Raw genomic sequence first — 6,000 nt, forward strand, 5'->3', positions numbered from 1 at the left:
TGGCTCCATTAAATTTCCACTGTAACTGATAAAATCAGAACAACCAAGCCTCCTTTCTAAAGTTTCTGTCGTGAAGTCATCTGTATTTCCTAGGTTGGGAATCCAACGGCATAATCTTGCGTCTTGCCGTCTCTCAAGACTGACATGCTCTGTGACACCCTGTCACAGTACCTCCTCCCCTCTGCTCTCCTCTCCTCTATTTTCTTGAATGTGTGTTCTGGTGATCCAGACCTCATGCTTTCATGCCAAGCACCTTGATGACTGAGCCAGATCCATATTTTGTGTTTCGCCTTCATTGTGGAAAGCTGAATCGTTTGTCAGTATAGAGTCCTGTGCTGATGGTTGAGTTTCCTTCAGGTGCTGTAAAAATGGGAAGATGGGTGAGGCATAAGCAGCTCCCAAAGCAGCTGTAATCTGCTTGATTATGTTCCTGGTTAATATATCTTGATGGTGTTCCTGGTGGGAAGGAAGAGCTTGGGAGTGAACCGCTGTGGCTTCCTGTTTCCTACTGTGCATTTTTTCACTTCTCCTGCTCTGTATTCAGGACGGAGCATCAGCTGCTGGCAGAGTGCTTTCCCACAGTGCCCTCCACTCTGCGAGGGTGTGTGCAGCAAGGCTTGCTGTTTCCTACGTTTGTTTGAAGCACTTTTCCTGCACACCGTGTTTATGAAAGCCCCTTGTCCTGAGAGTGCTTTCTTCTGTCCCCTTGCTCAGGAGGGAGTCAGAGATGTGCTACCTCCATGAAACCATGCCCACCATGTCACATCCCCAGCATTCAGTTGTCCTCCATATCTTCCTGATTTCACCGCTTCACTATGCATTTCATCTCCTAGTTCTCTGTCTGGCACTTAATTTCCCCTCCTCTACTTCCCTCTCTACTTATAGACATACACACACCCCTCCCGCCCTGAGAAATCTCTTCTCTTCTCCCCTGTCAGTAGCATCTAGGCTTTCTCGTCCATACCCATGTTCCCAGGAAGCAGTCTGGCTTCACTGGCCCCTGTGATGGCCCCTCCTCCCCACACTTCCCCCACGGCTGAGATGGATTTGACCTCTGGAACCCACTCACCATGTTTTCAGACATGAGGCCAGCCAGCCTCCCCATTCCCACGACCAGCGAGCCTGGTAACTTTCCTCAGTGCCATCCTGTGTGTTCAACACTGTTGGCCTCAAGAGCTTTGGTGTGAAAGCTATGGAAGCTCTGGTACCCAGGCATGTCACTATCATCAGTGTCATTGTAGTTTTTGAATTCCTGCCTTGTTTCTTCTTACTCCAAGCTCAGCTTAAATATAGCAATTAGCCGGGCCTCTGGTGTCAGGCTTCTTTTCCTCTCCACAACATGTTCTCTTTGGCTGGTCATTTATTTACTTTTACAAAAACAGCTCTCAGTATATATTCCCAGATCTGTGCCTCTGAGCCCAGACCTCTCTAGGGAAAGAAAAGAATGTGCATATGTACCTCATATGTCACAATTTTCAGATTGCTGTGTAATCTAAGTAATTATTTTAAATGGCTCCATAATGTTATGTTAACTGGCTCTGCCCTAATTAGCCTAACTATTTTCCTACTGAAAATGACTTGTCCTGAATTTCCAGCTATGGTTCACAGTCCACACATGTATATTGAGTTGAGGTTCTGTGGAATGCTCAATCCCCTCTCCCCCTTCCCCCAAACTAGCTCAGTGCTCCCGTATAAAGACAGAAAACCTCTGTGGAGCTTTTGGCAAACTGTTCCTGGGCTTTGTTTTCTGCCTTTGTGAGGAGTCCTGCCATCACTACCAAAATTGCAGGCAGCTTCCCATGCTGACACAGCCCTGAAAGGACTTCTCTGTGAGCCCTCTGCACAGCACCATCACTTTGTCCCCCTTCAAGTACCTGGGACAGAGACCCCACAAAATCGAGGAAAGAGGACAGCTTGAAAAAAGACCTAGAGTGTCTCTCAGAGTATTTGTCTCCTCCATATTCTCAGCCAGAGAAAGGCTATGAGAACATGAAAGACAGACCAAAAATAGTTTTCAAGAAAACAACCTGACGGAAATAGAAGTAACATTAAGCACAGAAGTTGATGACATCATAAATACAAGAGCTTGAACTTAAAAGAATGAAATGAGTTGAGTTAAAATGGCAAATAAAACTAAGGAAATTAAATAACATCAACACTCCAAAGCTAATAATTGTAATCAAAACAGTTAAGAGTTTTTAGTAGCTTGAAAGTGAAATTGTTGGCATAAAGGGAAAATTATGGAATTACAGAGAATGCCAGAAGAAACTAAACAAAGAGGAGTAGATCTCAAAGCAGTATAAATCGTGGTGATGGTGATTCACAATAAGTCGTTGGCATTAAAGAAAAGAATCTTATCCCAAAGAAAATTGTATAAGAAACTGTGTTGGGCACTGGAATACTACTCAGCACTTAAAAACAAGGAAATCATGAAATTTGCAGGCCAATGGTGGGATCTAGAAAAGATCATCCTGAGTGAGGTACCCCAGAAGCAGAAAGACACATGTGGTATATACTCACTTACAAGTGGATATTAGACATATAATATAGGATAAACATATCAAAATCTGTACACCTAAAGAAGCTAAGCAGAAGGAAGACTCTGGCTAAGATGCTCAATCCTCATTCAGAAAGGCAAATGGGATGGACATCGGAAGAAGGAGAAAACGGAACAGGACAGGAGCCTACCACAGAGGGCCTCTGAAAGACTCTACTCTGCAGGGTATCAAAGCAGAGGCTGAGACTCAGCCAAACTTTGGGCAAAGTGTAGGGAATCTTATGAAAGAAGGGAGAGATAGAAAGATCTGGAGTGGACAGGAGCTCCACAAGGATATATATACACACAGGGGTCCTTTCTGAGACTGATACTCCAATCAAGGACCATTCATGGATATAACCTAGAACCCATGCACAGATGTAGTCCATGGTAGCTCAGTGTCCAAGTAGGTTTCCTAGTAATGGGGACAGGGACTGTCTAACATGAACTCAGTCGCCTGCTCTGTGATCAACTCCCCCTGAGGGGGGGAGTGCAGCCTTACCAGCCCACAGAGGAAGACAATGCAACCAGTCCCGATGAGACCTGATAGACTAGGATCAGAGGGAAGGGGAGGAGGACCTCCCTAATCAGTGGACTTGGGAAGGGGCATGGAAGAAGATGAGGAAGAGAGGGTGGGATTGGGACGGGACTAGGAAGGGGGCTACAGCTCATATACAAAGTGAATAAACTGTAATTAATAAACAATAAATTAATTTAAAAAATAAACGTAATAAAAAAAGAAAGTGTGTTGGGAGATATGCTAGAAGAAAAGTTCCCTTAAATAGACTAAGCTGCCAGAAGGCAAAAAAGAATGTAGTACTTGGAGGGGAAAAAGTGTTTATTAGATACTGAAATGAAAATGGAACCAGGGTTGGGAACACATTCCTGTAATCCTAGCACTCAATGAGGCTGAGGCAGGAGGATTACTGGGAGTTGAGGCCCACATGTACAGGTGTTTGCGCAGCCAAGCCTGATGTTTTTACCTCTGATAGAAGAAAGAAAGAACCAGTTCCACAAGTTGTCCTTTGAACTCTGCATGCTTCATGGGGCATAGGTGTCCACATTCACTCTTTGATTCATACATAACATACAGTAAGTTTTAAAAGAGGGGTTGGGAAGATGGCTCAGTGGGCACTGCTTGCTGTGCCAGCGTGAGGACCTGACTTCAGTTGGCAGCCCTCACGGAGAGGCTGGGTGTGGAAGCACATGCCTGTAGTCCCTCTGCGGGGTCAAAGTCGAGAAGCCTAGAGATTTGCCGGCTGGCCAGCAAGGCTCAAATGACAAGACCCCGGCTCTGTGACAAACCCCACCTTAAGAACTATGGTGGAGAGGAACAGAGCAAGACACAACCAGTGCAAGCTCCGGTCTTCACATTATGCCTGTCTATGGACAAACCCACACACAATGGCACGTGACACAGATAGATACACAACATAGGTGCATCCACATGAATAGGTGTACAACACAAGTGCACACACAAGACATACAACGTACATGCATCCACATGCATAGGCATTCAACACAGGTGCAGACCTACACACGCAGGCGTGCAGCATAGGTGCATCCACATAACACACATACGCATCAAGAATGGAAACTGAACAGCTTTACAGACTGGCTAGAAATGTAATGGCAACTAATAGAGGTTGAATTCAAGGTTGAATCTGAAATGGGAACATGTAGCTCAGGAATGTTTTTCTAATCCTGAACTATGGGACTTTTTTTTTTTTTTTTTCCAGAAATAAGGAAGGAGATAGTTGGAAATTCTGTTAGTTTCTCTCTCTCTTGAGACAGTCACAGTGTATGGTCCAAGATGGCCTCAAACACACAGTTTGCTCATCCTCCTGGTGCTAAGATTAGCAATCACCTCACTTTACAGCCAGCTTTCATGTTCTGTACAAAGCCAAAACTTTTGTTATTTTTAATTAAAATGACTTAATTTTCACTATTTCACCTACAGGTTGTTTTTTTTGTTTTGTTTTGTTTTGTTTTGTTTTGCAATGCCAGGTACATTTAATTAAAACAACAACAAAAGGGTCTGATTTAGTGGTTTACATGAATAATCCCAGCACTCAGGAGGCAGAAGGCAGTAGGATCCCAAGTTCAGGCCGGCATGGACTACGTAGCAAGATCTGGTTTTAAGAATAAGAACAACTGAAAACTGCTTATTCCAGAAAGTATGTGAAATAATAAAATTACCATATGTACCCAGTGAGGACCTTGATGAGACTCAGTGGAAGCAGGATTTCAGGTCTACAGGCCACCCCTCCCAAATGACTTCCCGTCCTTGCCTGATGGCTTTCATGTTTGTGACAGCTCCCCTCCTGGCTTTTGGGAAGTGGCTGGGAAAACTACCCCTCCTCAGGGAGATCATCTTTTCTCAGTTTGTCACCCTTGTCTGGTACCTCAAAGAGTGCCATGGGCAAATCATGGCTTGTTGTGCATATAGTGAGGGGAAGCCAGTGAGGAAAATGTCAGTTCATAAAAGAGAGGCCAGAAGGGTCCAGAAGGCTTGCTCAGCATCGCTCTCTAGCAAACAGCTGGCTGTTCTGTGAGGCTTCATTGCGCTGCTTGAGCGATGTCCCTGCCTTCCTGTCCTGCCCTTGGGGAGGAAGAGTGTGTGCAATACAGTCAGTGGGGATCTTCTCTCCACTACGTGTGTCTGTAAGAGCACATGCAAGCATGGCACAACAGAAATAGAACGCTTTATGTAAACGTCATCATCTTCACAGGCACAGTGCTTACTACAGTACAGTGTTTTAGTCCAGTACGAATTCCAGATACATACAGTATAACAGCCATGTGAAACTAATGAATTAAAATATTTGGCTTTTTCTAAAATAAGTAATATATGGAAGAGTAATTTCTTTTTCTATGCCCAAGGCTCTAACAAATCAAAAACAGACTGAATCCTGGCAAATAATCATTGCAGAATAGTTTAGAGAAATTGGATAGTTCATGACATTTAAACTGATTTGCTTCCAAAGAAGCTGAAAGTTTGGTCAGTGTCTTTTCTTCACTGTAATGGGTTTTACTTGTCTGTCTATCTCTGTATGTCTGTTTGACTTACTATTCATCATAAATGCAAAAAAAAAAAAAACATGTAGTAAATATTTTGTTCAGTTACATTAGTGATTTTTATTAAACCAAGAGCCATCCTAATCTTAGGACTTTTTCCTGTTTTGGACAAGAAACCACAGATGTGTGTTTATTTTCATAACTTTGTGTTCCTTGATACAATCCCTGTGGCCCCACTTCCTGGTCCCACTGACTCCTCTCCCATGACCACTGGGGGTAGAGTCACTGCTACATTTATTGCTACATGTTAGCCTTGTTGCTCATGCATAGCATCATCCCTGCACAGAGCCTGCTGGAGCAGCCAGTAAAGAGTTGTGGGTGTGCTGTAAGTCAGGTACTCCTTTAGGAAGGGTGAATTTTTGTGGATGTGCTGTAAGTCAGGTACC

General features: G+C 43.9%; 1 protein-coding gene across 2 annotated transcripts in view; it reads left to right on the forward strand.

Annotated features, from left to right (window-relative positions):
* The window catches only part of Hivep1 (HIVEP zinc finger 1), a 130,162-nt gene that overhangs the window by 90,537 nt on the left and 33,625 nt on the right, over nucleotides 1-6,000 (forward strand). The window lies entirely within an intron of this gene.

The sequence above is a fragment of the Psammomys obesus genome, unplaced genomic scaffold (genome assembly GCF_907164565.1).
Source record: "Psammomys obesus unplaced genomic scaffold, mPsaObe1.curated_primary_1811, whole genome shotgun sequence".
Classification (NCBI taxonomy): Eukaryota; Metazoa; Chordata; class Mammalia; order Rodentia; family Muridae; genus Psammomys; species Psammomys obesus.